At 42.3% G+C, this 18,979-nt stretch overlaps 1 protein-coding gene across 9 annotated transcripts in view; it reads left to right on the top strand.

The window, feature by feature from the left end:
• Positions 1-18,979, top strand: part of IQSEC1 (IQ motif and Sec7 domain ArfGEF 1) — a 326,891-nt gene that overhangs the window by 98,827 nt on the left and 209,085 nt on the right. The gene's annotated exons all lie outside the window — the stretch shown is intronic.

Here is an 18,979-nt window from a genome sequence, read left to right as displayed (position 1 = left end):
CTGTATTTGCTGCTACAAAATGAAAAATTCATGGTATCTTAGGAATAAAAGATAAACTAGTCTGATTTAGCCCCTAGAATTCACCTACTTGCTTATCTTCCAGTACTTACAGGCTGTAGCACTGTGGTAGAGATTCCTGCTAGATGAAGTTTTGAAGCCTTAGTTTAAAAATGCAGGGTGCATGCAGTCTGCAAAGCTTGGATTCAGTCTTCAAAAATACCAAAGCATTTTAACTGTTTACTCCCAAGTGGTTAAACCCCCAGAGGCTGAATCTATAGCTGAGTGGTTAAATAGGCAGCAAGCTGAGCAGTGTTGGTTCTCCTGTGGAACAGCCCCCGAATCATCACTGTGTTTGCTCTTCTGCACCCTGATGCCTTCAAGTCCTCATTACTTTTTGTGCTGTAAATGAGTACCTGGTATTAGAGCCTGGATATGAGATCAAGGATCAGGCTTTATCATCAGCTTGTCCTTGCCAAATGGGAAAGGGAGATGGTTGCCCCCTCTCTGCTCTAAGTGTTGTTGGTAGGAGTTTGAATGGCTTTAGCTTTGGCTTACAACTCTTTCTACTGCTGCTCCTTAAAAATTAGTGAGCCAATTGCAGCAGTGTTACTACTCTGTATTGATTTTTATTATTATTATTATTTCCCCCCCATTTTCTTAAGGGAAAAAAGACATTTGAAGAAAATTAAGTGGTGATACCAACTCCTTGGGTAATTTTTGGTTGTGGAAACATTTCTGTTGAAGTTTATGTGAAGGGCCAATTAAATCACCCAGGCTTTAAAGCTTCCAAGCCACAGGACTTCCTAAAATGATGGTCTGAGAAATGCTACTCCATGATATTTGTTGCAGGAGGCTCCTGCAGTGGCAGTTTTTCCTGGCTAAGTGTTGCATGTTCCCTGAGCACTGTCATCATCTTTTGGAGTGTTTTTTTAAATGACTGGTGATGAAAACAGCATTCTGAATTCCTAAGTGGAGACGGTGGGAAAAGTGGTGTCCCTCCCACCCAGGCTGTTACTGCAGAGAGGGGTGGTGGGATGGGGACCACATCCCTGCAGGTGCTGAGGAGGTGGAGGTCTTCCCATAGCTGTGGGAGAGGCCATGCAGGAAAACCCTGCTGTGTAACATTACTGCATTGCTTGGAAGGCTTCTGGGCAGAGAGGCTTCAGTTGCCTTTCCTCCAGAGCTTTGGCACAAGTAATTTCAGGTTTTTAAAATAGAATGTATCAATCACTAAGTGCTGTTCATGTTAACTCTGCTCAAGCTGCAGCTTGACACAAGCTGCTCTTGAATTAGCTCTGCACTGGTATCAGTAAAATCTCTGGCCAGAAAATATCCTGTTGGTCTGTTCTCCGACACCACAATTAGACTGGCTTTGCAGCAAATAGCATTTGCTCTCACTTTTTTCTTTTATGGGGGTGTGAAATAGCCATTTCCTTGTGAGGGTAGGGGTCAAGTTTCAATTACTTTGAATTCTTGGCCCTGGTGGAGAAAGGAGGACTCTTCAATGTGGAAGACAAGAGGAGGGATGTTTCAGGTACTCATCTTGCACTTTAGTAAAACTTAAATAGTTTTTATAATGTTAATTATTTACCACTTTTCCTTTGTTGCCACATACTTCAGATTCTCATTGAAATTATAATTTTCCTTTGTTAAAGCAAAAAAGGGGTTGCAAACTATGGCATATGTCAGGATCACTAGACCCTGCAGTAGATGTTTTCTGAAGAGAATGCTATGTACATTTTTATAGCTTCCCTGAATTCATAAACATTTTAAAGGTTTTTTTCAGATTGGATTAAAATCTAGGTCTGGGAATTTTGTGAACTTCTGTTCACCTTGTGAATTTTTAGTGTGTATTTTTCCCTTTTTATCCTCACACAGTCACACACCCTCAACCTTCTTACCTCCTGCAAGAATGGCCATGCCAGATTATGAAGCTCACACCAAACAAAACCTTTAATCAATTTCAAGGCAATCCATAAAACAAAGCAATGCTTACCTGCTAGATACTGATCTACCTCACACCAAAAATTAATCACTGGTGGTTTAAAAGGCTTGGAAAAGTAATATTAAGTACCCATCTGTACAACTGAAACACCCACAAAGGTGCTTTATGTGGGGAAGACTGATTAAGACCATCTTGTGTGTGTCCAGGGGACATTTAAACAAAATATTACAGAATGTTTATCCTTCCTCACAGCCTGTGTTCTAAACATTCTCTGAAAAATACAGAATTGCTTTAACAGACTTTTTTAAAATACTGAAATTGAAATAAAATCCATTTCATAAGCTAATGTTTCACTTTGCCAAGACCTGAATGATAAGATGGTGTGGAGGAACTGAGTTAAAATTCATCACCAGATTTGGTAACAAGAAATTATCTTTTTTTCAACTGTTAATGAGCACTTTTTGGTCCTTGAGAAATTGCAACTGATCCTCACACTTGTGCTGGTGGCTTTTCCTTGTCCATGGGGAAGCATTCCTGTGGCACCATTGCTCCCTACCTCCCAGGAACGCACAGCCACAGAAATAAAGCACTGAAGTGTTACAGAACTCTCCTATTGCTCAGATTTCTGAATAAGCTGCTGGAGGTTTGTGTGCCTGGGATGTGCTCCTTGATGTGAAGTACACTGCACTGGAGACAGAGGTTTCTGGTCATTAATTTCCAGCTTGAGTAATGAGAGGGACAAGATCAAGAAAAGTCATTAAACTCCTAAGCACGTGTTCACGGGATGCTTAATGGATTAAGTGTGCACAGAAAGAACTCAGGGAACTGAATGCACAAAGAATCATAGAATCACAGGCTGGTTTGGCTTGGAAGGGGCCTTAAAGATCTAGTTCCAACCTCTCTGCCATGGGCAGGGACACCTTCCCCTAAACCAGGTTGCTGCAAACCCCATCTTGATGTCAAACTACAGTGGATGCTCTGTTGGTGCTCACTCCAATTCTTCACTGGACATCATGTATGTAAAATGTTCCTTTGCTAATAAGTTAAAATTCCACCTAGTTGCTAATGGCTAAGAAGCAGCCCCAAACCATTTCTGCCTCTGTTTGGGTGGTGGTGTCACTGTGTCCTGCTGGGTCAGTACCTGCTGTTAGACATAGCATGGTGATCCCTTCCCTGAATTCTGATTTAAAAAGTGGAGGGTTTCATGTTGGAGGATTTGTTTTATTTTCATCCCTTTTATGTATATATGGAGCATTATTAGCAGCATATTTAACTACACTCTTTTTCAACTGTACTTTTGGGGAGGGCTTCTTATAAACAAATACTAATGGTCTCTCATGACCCTGGGAGGTTTCTTATTTTTCCTTTTGCTTTTGGTAGGCATCATAGAAGCCAGGTATTGTGTTTTGTCTGTACCCCTGAAAATACATTCCTACTTGTACAGTCCTGAGTGGAGCTAGAGAACCATTTCTCAAGGTGAGCCAGGAGAAAAGACTGAGAAAGATTGGAGGGGTGGAGAAAGCTGTATTGGTATTGTATATATACCTTTGTGGTGGAAGTTATTTACAGCCTGCAGGGTCAGAGCTACAGTTGTTACAAACCAATGGAAAATTTCTCCCGATTTTGAGCAAGTTGAGCTGAATTCCTTTATGGATCTGTCCCTCCTGTGTCTTTCGCATTGCAGCTTAAGCTCCTTGGCTTAGGAACCTCATGCTGCTGCAAATCAAATGACCTTGTTTTGATCCAGCTCAAATGATCCTTTTTGAACTTGTGGGTTTTCCATTTTTCTCTGCATTCCCATGGAATGAGAAATGTACTGGTGCTGTAGTGTGGCATGGGGTTACCTTGGTTTATGTGGCTGTGCAACCATGGGCACTTTGTCAGAGCTGAAAACAAAACCCAAACACCAGGTAAACACCAAGGTGAGGACTAAATTTAGGATCCCTCTAGTGCTATCATCCAACCAAAGGCTCAGTGGTGTCAGAGCCCAGTCTGGTGGTGGCCACCAACCTCTTCTTCTGCTGAGTCCCCTCAAGCTGGGTCTGTGGGCTTGGTCACAGTCTGGGCTGTTCTGGGCTCTGCAGGGACACTGGGCTTGATGATCCCCTTGAAGCCCCTCCTCCTAATACTGATGTCACAGTTTTAGCCAATAACGAGGTGACAAATGCCCTCTGTTATTCCCTCACTACACTGCCAGGGGAAGATGAAAGAGGGAATAAAGGTGAAAGATTTTAAGGTTGGAAGAAAAAACAAGGATAGGTTTAATGAAGTAGTAATAGTGAGAGTGAATTACAAATACATAAAAATATGTAAATATGGGACCTGCACTCCTCAGTTGGTAATTACCCCTCAGCCACAACACTCCCACACTGGACTGGGCACCAAATGGGGGTGCCTGAGCCTAGGGTCCCAGTGATAGTCCCCAACAGCCCCCCAGCAACCAAACTGGTCCTGCTGGGGGAGGCAGAAGGAGAGCTGCCTCCACGGACCATGTTTTATTCTGGTGAGGAGCTGAGCAGCAGCAGGAGCACCAACACCCCCAGGGCCCAGCCCAGCCAGAGCAGTGTCCCCAGTGTCACTGCCACAGCCCAGCACCACCTGGGCCAGCAGCCACCATAATAACAAGGAGGTTTTTATCCTGGTCCTCTCAAAGCAGGACAACTGCTTGTCCCTCTGCCACGGCCACCCCATGCTCTGCTCTCAGGTAACCTCCAGCCCATGTGCTCTCCTCTCCTTTGGATGCTCTCTAACAGGGTCACTGCTGCTTTGCTGCAGGATATGTCTGAAGACATTTTTGCCTCTTTGCCAAGCAGTTTCAGCTCTGAAAGTCTGAAAATGGGTCAGCTCACAGTTGTAATAAATAACTAAGGGCTCTAGTGTTACTTACAATATGGTCACAATATTTACTTTTCAGCAATGCTGGCACAAATAGGAATATATTCTTGAAAATCAGGTGCTTGGTTTTCCACTGGACTGAGGTTGTCTGAGAATTTCCATCCCGAGAACAGTGAATATTTGTAAAAATGGTTTCTCTAAGATAACACAGGCATGGCTGCCATAATCTCTGCTGTCAACTTATTTGGTAATAGCACTGCAGGGTACATGGCATTAGAAACCAGCCCCATTTTCAAAGGGAGAACTCCTGGGCTGCTTTCATGGTGTTGTAGCAAAGCCAAGACTGATTCTATTCAGGATGCCTGAGTTATAACCTGAGAAAAATGGGCTTGAAATTTTTTTCTGTAAGCTCTCTTCTTCCTCACTAGTTTTCTTTTCTGAAACCGTATTTAATCTCAAAATCACAGCAATTTTTTTTTCTTTTTCTGTGAGAACTGTACCAGATGGACAGAAATCCATCTGTCTCTAGGTAATGGTTAGGAGTGTAGGTCAGATTGCATACTGCAGTTTATACTAAAAATTGAAGCTTTATCTGATGAGCAGCATAAATTGTAACACTTACCTCAATTTAAATTTTTGAAATTGTGGCCCAGCATCTTATTCTCCCCCTTATGATTTGCAAAAGTAAGGCTGGAAAGAAGGACAAAATGTGGGTATTTTGACCTCTACATTTGCAGTGTTCTCAGTTCATCATGGTTGGCTTGTATTAAACTCATGCTTGCTCTCTAGAATGGCTTTTCTTTAGAAGTTAAATGAAATAGTTCTCTAAAAAAACCCAAATCTGCAGTAATTCTGTGCACCTGTGAACACTTCAGGATTGTTTCAGCCAAAATTGCAGCCAGATAAACTTCTGGCCTATTGGAGCTATTGAGGCTTTGGCCTCAAGTCTCTGCAGCACCTTTAAAACCATAACAGGACTCAGGTGATTGCAGAGCTAAACATCAACTTCAAATGGGGCTTTGTTAGAGTTGAAATTTTTTTGCTTCTTTCCATTATCAGTATTTTTTACTCTTCTGACTTGACAAATCCAAACTGGAATACCAGCAATGGGGAAAACACTAGGATTGCCAGTGGAATGCAGTCTTTCCCAGTAATCCAGGAACAATTGTGTTGCTAGTAATACATTTTTGAGCTACTGAGATCTAAAATCATCTCCTCTGATTAGGGTGGAAACTTCAGGAACATCCACCCTAGATTTTGCTTCCATGGAAAAGTTGTGGAGATATTTCTGGAAATTGTATCCATGCTGGATCTTTTGTGAGTGAGACCAGTGGATGCTTTTTGTAACAGTGATTGTAAGAGCAAACCCAGACTAAACCCCACCCCAATAGAAGACTTCCTAGTAATTTAGATTAGTAATAGAGCTACTGATAAAATGGGTAAACTGGAACAAACTGGTTAAAAATAAGTCATTAATATTCCAGTAAATTGAGTGGACATAGAAAAGTATTGTTGTGTTTCAATCTAATAGTGTGTACATGCTGATTACATTACCAAAGTTTAATTTAAAGCATAGGCTGCCTCAGAACCTGCTTTGCTCCCACCTACAGCTTTTTTCCTTTTACTGTTGGGAAAGAGAGCTTGGCTTCTAAGGACTTTCATTGCCTGTCTCTTTTTTCTGCAGCTCTTTAATTATTTCAGTCTACAGGAGAATCAACTTCTAATTTTAATGATGAATGAGAAGTTATTTGTGACAGATATTTTGGGTTTTCATTTACTAATACAGATAGGTGAGACTGAAAGTAAGCTTTTATCTAAATGTAATTCATCTGAGTATTAATCACTGGTTTGGAATGGCATCCTAAGCTGCAGAATGTATGTTGGACAGAGAATCCTCAGTGGGATTAATCAAAATGCAGTTTACAAAGTAGTGACTTAGATTGGAAGGGTTTGTAAGTGGGACAAGTACCATGCACCAGGGCTGTGTGAAGTGTTTAATACAATTATTATACTTTGCCTATGCTCTGTATCATTTCTCAGGCTTCTAAAATGCCACATACCATCATTCCCCTGTACTTGAGGAATCCAGAGGAATAGATTCCAACTGGGATCCTGCTGCAACCCCTGAGAGCAGGAGTCCTGCACAGTACAGGTGGGAGATGGTTGGTGTAGCAGGTGCTGGAGGGTGTGAGTAGATTCTTCCTCCTCTTCCCCCATTCACTTAGATCCCAGTTGTTTGTTGTTGAGTATTTCAAGTCAGTGGAAGTCTTCTCTGCTTGACTGTAATTTGAAGGTGCCTGAGGACAGGAAACATAGCACAGCACTCAAACCACATCATGTTGGTCTGGCACCAGCTGTAAGACTTAATTTCCTCAGTAATAAACACAAGTAAAAGCACTGCCTGCCATGAAGGCAGCAGTTAAAAGCTATCATCACAGAGGGATTCAGAGAAAGACATAGTTTTAAATATGTAGATCTGTTACTTGAATTAAATATAATTCATATTTTGGGCAGCTCTTTGGAATACATTTAGTTTATAAAATATCTGAGGTATAGTTGAACAACAGTCTTCAGGCTAATAAAAGCACCCTTCTGTTATTACTTATTGTCTTAAAGGCTCCCTAAAGATGCTAAGAAAGGGTGTGTTTTTCTTTTAGAATTACAATTTTGTCTTGATATCAAAGCTAAATAAGGGAAAAGGTAAAGGATTTTCAGGGAATGTAGCTTTGATGCAGAATTGCCATTTCTAATAGCTGGTCCCTTGGAAGAACTTCAGTGTGTTTCAATGACAAGCAGATAATGTTCTTTCTGCAAAGCCACCCATTTCTCTGCCACATGGCATCACTGTGCCATGGTGTCTGCAGTTCCAGCAGTGATAGTTTTGTGATATCACCATCCCATAGGCTTTGCTGGACCCTAGGGCTGTTATGTATATTTTTTTCATATGCCAAACGTATTTAACTTACTGACAAATGGGTAGGTGCAGAAGTGGTTTTAAAATGCCAAATTCTGTAATGCTGGAACGTATCCCAGCTCTGGATTACAAAACAACATGGATTTATTGGTGGTCAAAAAGAGGTGGCACTAAAATTAGAATTAATTAACATGGATGCTGTTCAGTACAGGGTTTGGCATCAGAGGGCTGCAGAAGTTACCAGGAGAGAAATGCTGCTGATGGCAACTGGCCACACACCTCTTGGAAACATGGTCAGAGGATGTCACACACTGACTGCCAAGAGAAGGGAGTGACCTATCCCATGCACTTAAAAAGCCAGTTTCATAAAAGTTAGGAAAGAAATAAGTTGGATAATAACATGCAAAAAGAAATAAAAATAGAAAAAAAATAAAACCACCATTCTAGTTATGTGATAGAACTTCCCTGTAAAAAATAAACTATCTCAGAAAGTGTGGATCTAGGCTTCCAAATCCAGACCATTTCAGCCCATCTTCCTTCCTAGCAATGTTTCTCAAAGGAAAACTGTTTTCTGACCATTAGACTAATGCTCAGTTTCTGGTCAGCCTGTGCTCTATCCCAACCAGGGAATATTGGGCTCCAGTTACTTGAACACCAGCACTGAGGTTTAGGCCTGAACTGCCCAAGACAAATGTCTTGGAAACTGCTCTCTAACCTGTTGCTTTCCAGTGGGGAGATGAACTTGAGGAGTAGGAGGCATGAATGTGTTGTCTCTCTCTGAGCTAAAAGCCCTTCCCAGAAACAAAACCAGAAGTGCTGCTGTGGGGCTTTGGAGGCACCTTGAAGGCTGTGCCGTGGGTAAGACCATGATCAATGGTAGCTGAGAAGGTTGGAAAGAATCTTTCCATTTGCCAGCAAAGCAGAAATCACCAACAGCCTGCAGTGGACATGAACTGTGTGGCTGTGGGTGCCACGACACCCATGCACACCCAGATGGTGGCCAAGTGAGGAAGCAGCAGAGCTGGCAACTTTTTAGGTGTTGGGGCAGATGACTTCCCTCCAGCAATGGGAACAGGCATGCAAAGATCTGAGGAGGAATTCAGCTCTGAAGAAGAGGCACAAGCAGGGTGCGGTGTGGCTGAGGGTTCCTCTTGGAGTGGTTCTGAAGAGTGTCCCAAGTGTGGGTCTGTGTGGGGTGGGTGCTGTCCCTCTGCCCCTGCCTGCACTGCCAGCTCCCTGACACCAGCAGCTGCTCTCAGCACTCAGGGTCCTCACTTCCATTGGAGTTCAGTGATGGAGGCATCAGTGCCAGCACATCCCTGGCAGCCAAAATCCTGTAGCAGCTCTGGGTGCTGTGGGTGCCCCAGGGGCTGTGCTGCTGCTGAGCCCACGGCTGCCCAAGGGGGGACCACTCCTGTGCTTCCTGGGGTTACTGAAGTGCAGGCATTCCTGGAAAGGCCTGGTTTAGAAGTCACCTGCTGCAGTGACACATAGCTGAACATCTTCTGTTAACACAAAATTACTTCCCCTTCATTCATAGAAGCTTATGTTCCAGAGAATATTTCCATTGATCTTTTTTTCTTCCTCTTCTTAAGGCTGCTGTACTCAGAGATTTTATTCTAAAGCTTAAATTAGTTCTGAGAGGAGCTCAGTAACACTGTGTGATTCATCATATTATAATATATAAAGGCTGGAAGCTTCTACTCCTGTGGGTAATATGGCAAATAGAAGTTTCAGAAGCTAAAAGAATCTGACAAACTATGAATTTTGCTGTAATGTTATCAATGTTGTGTTAAACATGCAGTTCTTGTTCCTGTTGATGTGGCAGTGAACACCCAGCTGCCAAAGTCAGTGGGCTCTGTGTGGCCAGAGAGGAGCAACACAAAACCCTGACCACAACCTGCCTGAGTGGGAGGCACTCTGGGGCTGCCTGTCAGGCAGACTGGTTTGGGTTTGTACCCTACTGGGGGGCAGCATGGAGACCTTTTTGTCTCAAGAGTGACTCAAGACTAAGCCAGCAGTGTAGAAGTGACCCGACTTTCCTCTCTGACCTGCTTTGCCTGTCCTAGAGTTGGCAAAATGGATGAACCAAATGTTCCAAATCAGCTGGATAATCCCTTGCTGGCAGCAGTGAATGAATCAGTTGCATCTTGTAAATGTAACTCAATGTGACAGAAGAGCCATGGCAGCTGGGACCTGTCCCCAGTGCCAGCTATCCCAAGCAAATCCCTACTTTCACTCAGAACCCTGTTAACTCTGGAAGCAAGAGCAGATGTGGTGTTCTGATGTTTTTTACAAGAGACACAAGTCTTGACCACTTCGTCCTCCTCGAGATCCCAGGCACTACCTGAATAATAAGTAAATCATAAGTGGACAGGTTTGGTGCTGGGCTTAGGATGTGGATGGTGAAGGAGGAAAACTTGTTCACAAGAACCAATGTGGTTTTGCCTCTCAGGTGCTTGGTTGACCATCAGAGCAAACTTCATTTTCCTGAAATATTCTAAAATACATTTAGTGTATGTAAAATAACATTTTATGAAAACACAAAACAACCAACCATGTTTTTTAACTTTATAGAGATAGGAAAAATTCAATCCCATTTGATCTGTACCATCACTTCAAAATTTCCTTGAATCTTTCCAGATTTCTGAGTGTTTTTTAGTCTCTGAAGATTCCCAGTGACTCAACCCCTACTTTCTCCTTTCTTTATTATATCTTGGACTAAGATGATGTTCCTCTAATTTCTTGTCTGTATTGGAACAACCACTTTTGAGTTTTCCCCCTCACTAGAAATACATGTTGTTTTTTTCTTCTCTCTGATGCATGTATAGACACAGATAAAGTATTTGTATCTTGCTGGGGTGTTCTTATTATGCCTTCCCCCTTTGGGAAGCCTTCCTTTCTCTTTTATGTCCAGGCTGTGTTCTTGTCTGTCCTGAAGAAAGGATGAGCATAAAGTGTTCCTCATCACTTTACCCTTTTCCTGTCCTTCCCTGTCCTGACTGACATCTTGATCACTGATCACTGATTTTGCAACAAGTTTAGGCAAAAATGACTTGAGTTAAACTTGTCTTCCATCTGGAGATCAGCATGAACTTATGTGTATGCTAGAGTGCAAGTGGGTGAATAAAGAATATCAGATTGCTGGTATCCATATTTTTTTCTGCCTTCCTTAAGAAAGCAGATTTGGAGCCATGTGATTAATACTTGAAATGAGGAACTCACATTAATAAATAATTTGTGTAGATTGTCCATCTATTCAATAAATAAGGCTCCAATCTACAGTATCTAAAGCTTTTTGATAAATTTAAGATTGCAGTTTTCTGAAAAGCACACAACATTAAAAACTGTTTTAAGCTAGAAGTGGGTGGCTACTGGGGGAGAGGGAGTGTTTGGATGTTTTCATCCTTCACTGTTCTAAGACTCTTTAGCAGGGGGACATATTATATTTTTGTAAACACCACCTTGGTCTTGTTCACCTGGCTGCATTTATCTGTGTCAGGAAGACACAGGTAACAACAAATGACTCAACTTCTGGTGGCTTTCCAGTGAGCTTCTCCTATTTCAAGTCTTCCTGCTACATTCCCTTCAGTTAATTTTCAGTATAAAATCTACATACTTGTTCTACCTCAGCATGTGAAAATGGAAGGAATTATTGTACTGTTTCCAAGAAATTTTGTGGCCATTAGAAACTCAATTAATGGAAGGGAAAAAAAATAATTGACTGGAGGAAGCTATAGATCCCTTTAATGGAGACCTGGTAGCATTGATGAAAAGCAAACAGCTCAGGTATTGCTAGGGAGGTAGGAAAGAGATATGGTCTCTTTCCCCAGGGGTGATGGGGGCAGTGAGATTTGTGTTCAGAAAAGGTAGTTTGTATGCTTCAGGGACAGTTTAGTTTATTATGGTTAAATTATCCAACTGAAACAGAGTTGATTGAATGAGCTGCTTTTTAAAGTGCAAATAACACCTTTGTTTTACATGGAGTGTAAAATCAGCAGCATTAGTATTTACAGTGAATCTTTTGGTCTGAAGAAAACTGGCTTCAAGTATTGCTGGTTGCCTTTTTAAACATTAGAAAGAAGCAGCTCACTAATACCTTTTGAAAAGGGAAAAAAGGTCACCCGTGGAAATGAAGGAAGCTCCTTTAGGGCCAGTGCTCCATGGCTGGGGGCACTTCCACACCTGCCTTCTCTTTCAGGGGGGTGGCAAAGCTGCCTCTGGGTAGTTCTGCTGATAACTGATGGACAGGCTTGTTCTTGACCCTGCTCAGTTCACTGATTGTGGCTCAGCACAGGAATGAGTTTTGATTACTGGTGTTTGAAGTGGGAGCATTTAGAGTGTGACTATGTGGTAATAATAGGGAATCAATATCAAAAAGTCACACTGAGTGGGTTTTTTTGTTTTGATTGCAAGAACTATATGGAAATTAAAAATATTAGATGTTGAGTTTGCTTGGTTTTCAGTTCTTCTTGTATTTATTGTAGAAGTTTTATAACCACAAGTACTTTTTTCTGTTACTAATTTCAAAAGTTTTTAAGAAGTTCTTCCTGAACACAAGTGTACAGTGCTTTTGGGTGCTTTTAACCTGTCTGAATTGCCACAGTGTGGAATACTGAAATATGTGGCCTTCATAGTGCCTAAAACTGAGCAGTGAAAAGGGGGGTCCTCTTCTCTCTGTTCCCAGGCTATGGTCTCAAATGCTGCCAGCACAAGGGCCCAAGCTTTTCCCCCAAACTCAGCCTCCCTCAAGTCTGCCCAGTTTCCTGCAGAGTTGCCCATTCCTGCTGCTGCTGCATCTTTCCCATGGATGCTTCCCTCTGCTGTGTGTCAGGGCAGGATTAAGAGCTAAAGAAACATGCTAATTACTTAGTGGGATCAGCATCTTGCTAATGAGATGGGGTACTGCACTCAAATGCTGGTCTGTAACAAATCTGCCTGCAGATAATTTGCTCAGAGCAGATTTTTGTCTCAGGGAAGGAGATAGGTTTCACTTGAAACTCTCAGGTTGTTAACAGCATTAACAGGGAGGGGCTTCTCTGTCAGACAGAGCCCCCAGGCACAGGCTCCTAATCCAATGAAGAGCAGCAATGAACTGCCCCCATCTCTGGCACAAGTTGTTCCAAGGGTGTTTGTTTCATTTGGAGAGAGAAGCAAATCAAAAGGTTGTGATGTGCAGGTGATGGTGCAGATATTTCCATCTGGACCTTGCCTCACTGACTTGAAGTGCAGGATGGGTAAAAAATTATGGCTCCAAACCTTGATTGAGCCAATGCTGATTAAAGAATGAACCTGGGATAGTGTTTATCTCAAGTTGATTTTGAGGAATGGCTTCTAATTGAAGCCTGAGTGTAAGCTTCTCAATAGCTTGATGGAAAACAGATGGCAGCCTTGTGTCCTCCACACTTCCAAAAGATCACTGTATTCCCAGTACACTTGGATTATAGAAACTGGGCTAAAAGGGAAGGAGGAGGCCCACATGCTGTCTTATGAGAGTTGTTACCTAAGCAGCTCATTAACATCCAATGCCAGAGAGAGGGCAGAAAAAATCCTCCTTATAAGCAATATTCCAAAAGTGTAGTTTGTATCACTGCATGAGATAATTACAGTCATTGAAAACCCCAACAATACAAGAACATTTGCTTAAGAAAAGCAGCATTAAGTAGCTTAACATTTCCAGGCTCTCAGGAGAACAGTGACCCAGGTGTGTGCAGGGGAAGTGGAGAAGACAGACTGGGGGGGTTTGGGAGTCCTGTGCCAGGGAATGGTGCTGCACCAGCAGGTCCTGGGGATTTCTGTGCCATGGAGAAACATAAAGATGATAAAAGAACACAGCAGTAAACTCGTGGCTCTTCCCTGAGTCTGAAATGACAATGTCAGTGTTTAATATTGCCTTGGGGCTTTGGAGTGCCGGGGTGCTCTCATGACAGTCTCAGTATGAAACAGGAGAGCTGTCAATGTTTAATTGATTGTAGTATTTTGAGTGTAAAAAGCAATTACAGAAAGAGTTTCAAGTTTCCTTTCCAAAGAGCTGTCTTTTTAGGATCGGTACCATTTTTGTTTAGATTCATGTAGATGTACAAATGTTAAAGGAACACACAGAATATACACTTGGGTTTTAGAGCCTTCTTCCAGCTTTAGGATAGCTCTAAGACTTCAGGTTTTGCAGAGTGCTTTCTTCTCAGCAACCAAATAATTTATTTTTGTGTCAATGATTGAGATTTTCATGAAGGGAGTGGGTAATATCAGTTAATTTAAGAAGGCAGTTGTGTTTTCTAGTGGGGTTCTCTCCTCTGGGAATCACTGTGTCCTTGGATTGAGTTGATAAGCCAGAAGAGGAGCTTGCCCAGACAAAACAGTGGCTTCTCCTTTCCCACATACAGACAAGCAAGTGTGGGTGTTCAGGGCACTAGCTGTACCCAGAGAGAAGAAATACAAAAGCAGGGAGCACTGGCAGGAGTGGGGAGCAAAATGAGCAAAGAATGAGCCTTGGCAGGCAGGAGGGTGTGGGGTTGGAAACAAAATGTGAAGGCAAGTCAGCAAGGATTAAAGAACAGCTCAGTATTAATGAAGATTGAGAGGTAATTGCTGCCGAGAATACGATTTCTGCTGCACTCAGGAGGAGAGAATTAGCCAATGAATGATAAAGCTGAAAGGTGGTGTTTGGTAGGTGTATTAACACTGATGCCTGGAAGGGGAGATAATGATCCAAATGGAGACTGGCAGCTTTCATCAAGCATGGGGGATAAAGTAATGACAAGGTGTGGGTCACTTATTGTTGGAATTGGCCTTTTAATTCTCATCTTTTTGTACCCCAGTACAGAAGAGTGCCAATGCTTGGTGTTCTCATGCACGAAGCTTGTCATAGAGAGTGCAGCAAACTAACAGCAGAATTCCTGGTGATGAGCTCAGTGCATGTGTTTTCAAGTGGCACTAATGCATCACAACTGAATCTTTCTCTAAACCAGTGTGGAAAATCCATAGCTGATGGGAGAGATCCTCAGGTTTCCTGCTGGAGAAGCTAAGCAAGGCCTGCAGGTGATGGCTGTGGGGTGCAGACAAGGCTGGTGCTGTCCCCCAGCAGGGATGGGACTGGGGAGCTCAGTACCTGCAGTTGAGACCAGGGGTCTCACAGAAGAAAAGTCTTCTTAAAAACAAACAAACCCCAAACCCTCACAGAACCCAACTTACAGAACCTGGGAAATGGAAGCAAAACAGAAGTATTGCTAGGGGAGGGAATTTGGATTTTCCTTAGAGGCAGAGGTCTTTCTTAATAACGTGGAGTACTGTGCCCAGTTCTAGAGTCCCCAGTATCAGAAGGACACAGAGCTCCTGGAAGGTGTCCAGAGGAGCCACTCAAATGCTCAGAGGGCTGAGCACCTGCCTGGGAAGCCAGGCTGAGGGATTGGGGTTGTTCAGCCTGGAGAAGAGGAGGCTCCCAGGTGAGCTCAGAGCAACCTTCCAATACTTGAAGGGGCTACAAGAAAGCTGGGGGAGGGCTTTGGACATGGGGATGTTGGGAGAGGACAAGGGGCAATGGGTTAAAACTTGAAGAGGGGAGATTGAGGTTGGACATTAGGAAGAAATTCTTTAATTTGAGGGTGCTGAGCCCCTGTCCCAGGTTGCCCAGGGAAGCTGTGGCTGCCCCATCCCTGGCAGTGTCTCAGCCCAGGTTGGATGGGGTTGGAGCACCCTGGGCTGTGGGAGGTGTCCCTGCACATGCAGGGGTTGGGAATGGGTGAGCTTTAAGGTCCCTTTCAACACAAATAGTTCTATGATATGATATTTAACAGCTACAGTGCTCCTTCAGATTTCATCTTTTTTATCTGTAGATAAAATCTTTTTTATCTGTAGATTTCCTGATTTCTTGAGATTGCTATCAGAGAAATGAAAGTGAGTCCAGTCATGAAGATGTTTAACTGCTGTCATATCAATGTGTTTGAAAATGGCTTTTGAGGATCACTTCTTGCTGATGCTTCCTTTTACTCACCAAGGTGTGATATCCTTCTGTTCTGATTATACAAGTCCTGCTTGTATAATTGTACTATATAAATATTGTACTATTTAGTAAGACTTTTCAGCATTTCTTTGCTTCTTCTAAAGATACCTAAATTGTGTATCCATCAGGAAGAGAATCCATAGGTAGCTTCCCAACAGCTGCTAAAGCTGCCTGTTAGCCTAGCCAGTCCTGCTACTGAGATTCAGGAATGGATTGTACTTATCCAGAACAAAGATTTGTGTGCTTGAATTAAGCCCTTGTTAATGTTGGGAACTCATGGAATGATCATTCCTCCAACACAGAAAAATGTTGGTTTGAGTTTTTAGTAGGTGTTTTGTAGGCTTCTACAGGGAGCATACATTTATTTGTATGTATTGGTGTGTTTACCCATGTGCATAAACAGATGGTTACAGATATTTAAAGAGTTATGGTGCAATTTTTTTTGTAGGACTGCACACTCTGCCCTGCTGCAGTGAGAGCTGGGCTGTCCTGGTGACCATTGCACCTCTGCAGAGCTGAGGGTGGCAATGGAAAACTTGGGTACCAGATGGAGTCTTGTGTTACACCTGAAAACCCTTTCCTTGGTTTGTCTGATAAATCAGCCCAAATATCTGATTTTAAAGCAGCAGTGATTGCACACAGCCATGCAGCCCAGTGCTGCTGACAAAAGTGAGTGCTGCCTTCTGGTCTTCTCTAGTTCTTCTCCAGTGCAGTCCTGCCACCTTTGCTCCTCTCCCTTTCTGAGCCTTTATCTCCCTTTGAGTACCTGAACGGGGCCTACAGGAAGGTTGGATGTTAGGAAAAGTTCTTTACCATGAGGGCAGTGGAAGAATGGAAGAGGTTGCCCAAGGAGGTGGTTGAGGCCTCATCCCTGGAGATACTCAAGGTGAGGCTTGAGGAGGCTCTGAGCACCCTGATCTGGGTGAGGGTGTCCCTGCTGACTGCTGGGGGTTGGACTGGATGAGCTTCAGAGGTCCCTCCCAACCCAAGTTATTCTATGATTCTATGATCTCAATAGCAGCACTGCATTTATTGCAATAGATTTACATTTCTTATAGATACTGGAGTTTAAAAGAGAGCAGGTTAATTGTGCACAAGAGAATGTGTCAAACCAGAATTGTACAAAAGTTTCCTTGAACTTTAGAAATGTCCATGTTTATAGGTACAGAGTGATTCTGGTTGTTCATCATATTCAGTCATAGAATACATAGAATATGTGAGAGTATTTCTGCAAGTGTGTCTCTGGCTTTCACATGTGAACTCTTCACAGAGATGACCTGTTTCTTTTTAAAATGTATGAAATTGAGATATAAAACCTCTGAAGTGTTTAATAATTGGGCATATGGAACATCCACAATGCTTTGAGGCTCTGCCCTTCACTCTCAGCATCAGGGCAGCTTTTTTGAAACTGGCACATTCAGAGTTTGATATATTGGTCTTCTAGTAACAATTTCCTAGGTATTATTTTCCACATTCAAGGACATAGTAGGCAGCCAGAATGTCTAGAGAAATATAAACCTCTTGCATTTATCTTCATAAAATAATTCTGAGTATATTTATATTTATATATATGTGTGTGTGTATATATGGGTATATTTATATATATAAAACTATTCATGGGTACATTTGAATCAGTAAGGTCTGTTCATAAGAATTTAGTTCCTGCCCTGCTAGAATTGAAGAATGGATCCTGGGGGATAGAGAAATAAGAGGAGGTAGGAAAAGAATTAAATTGACTAGCAATTCACTTTGCCTTTCTTTCCCCCTTCCCTTCTTGGGGGCTATTGACAAGTTATTCCCAATGCAAAGTGTCAGTCTCATCAAGATTGTTGTGTTTTTTTTTTTCCCTGAGTAAAGATGTTTGCAGGGGGAAAGTCAATTTATTTGTTTCCACATCTGTTTTTAAGTTTGTTGGTTTCCTTTCAGGATGGATAAAAATGGCAACAGTGCTTGTTTGGCTGGTGGGGTGTGTGCTGCCTTAGCATCTGTCATACCCCTGGTATCTGCTTTTCCCAGTGCTCTGGGCCCTGCTTGGGTTTTTCCCTCACTTTCTGTGTGTACCAAGCTGGGGGGGTGACCAGGAGGGGACACACACACTTTTTAAGTGAACTTCTCTGAACTGCAGCCATGTTCTCAATCTTAGCTGGGTTTAAAACCCTGCGCTTCCTCAGCACTGTTATTTGTGTCTTTAACCATTAGGGAATAAATGGGAGGGTCTGTCTTTGGGAAGTCAAAAATACTGCTCTAGCCCTATTGGACTTGTACAGACATGACATGCTCAAACTTTCAGAGATTTTTGTTTCCATAATACCCTCATGAGGAAAAAACCTAATATTTTTCTCTTCCCTCTGTACATTTTCTCCATTTCCTGCACTAAACCTATGTCTTCCCTTTTCCCTCCCATTTTGCTCTTGGTGAGTTTATTCCATTTTTTCTTTTGTCTTCTCTAAAGTCATAAAGACAAATGGATTTTCCTTGATTCCTGGTGTTTCTTTTATGCTGCTTAAACATTGTGCTGTTGCAAATGCAACAGCTGATTGCACATTTTCCATATCTGTAATTTTTATGCCAGTTGCCTATATAAAAAAGTTGCCATCTAGACTTCATAAAGATAAAAGTTAAACTGAAAAGATGTTTGGATCTTACAGTTTGATTGCAATAACAAATGTGGATCCCAATGCAAACACCTGAGGCTAGCAAAAAATTAGCCCACATGAAAAGGATGTAATGTAAATAATTATAACACAAAATGAAATGTCCCTGGGGTTTTTTATTTTGTGTCTAGTTAGGGTGAGCTTGTCATAACCTCTAGATTAGATTTCAAATGCTCTGTGCTTGCTTGCCAGATCTCTGTGCAAGCATTCTATTCAATATAGGTGCATTTATACATGGTAAATGCAGAGTTCCTTGCTATATCAAGTAGTGTAACAGACTGAAGGTGCAAGAGGTAATCAGTTAAAAGCTCAGGTTTGTACTTTCCTTACTCAGGGAAGTCTCTGCTAGAGGCAATGGGAGTATTTCAAGTCAGTCACCAGTCCCAGGAGTGTTTTTAGAGAGCTGAGACTGCACCAAGTTGTGCTCCTTTGTTTCTCAGTTTCAAATGGGAACACTCTAAAGGAATTGGCAGGACAGAACCAGAATTAAAGAGCTTTTGCCTACCTTGAGGTATTTTTTTCCCAGTGGGCCATATCCAGTGTGGCTTGGAACAAACTTAAAATTGGAGAAAAACATTGCAGTATCAGCCATACTTTTCCCACTGCTTTTTAGTGCCTGATATAAAACCATG

This window comes from Heliangelus exortis, chromosome 12 (genome assembly GCF_036169615.1).
Source record: "Heliangelus exortis chromosome 12, bHelExo1.hap1, whole genome shotgun sequence".
In the NCBI taxonomy this organism is placed as follows: domain Eukaryota; kingdom Metazoa; phylum Chordata; class Aves; order Apodiformes; family Trochilidae; genus Heliangelus; species Heliangelus exortis.
The sequence above is the reverse complement of the archived record's forward strand: the minus strand, read 5'-3'. Positions and strand labels throughout refer to the sequence as shown.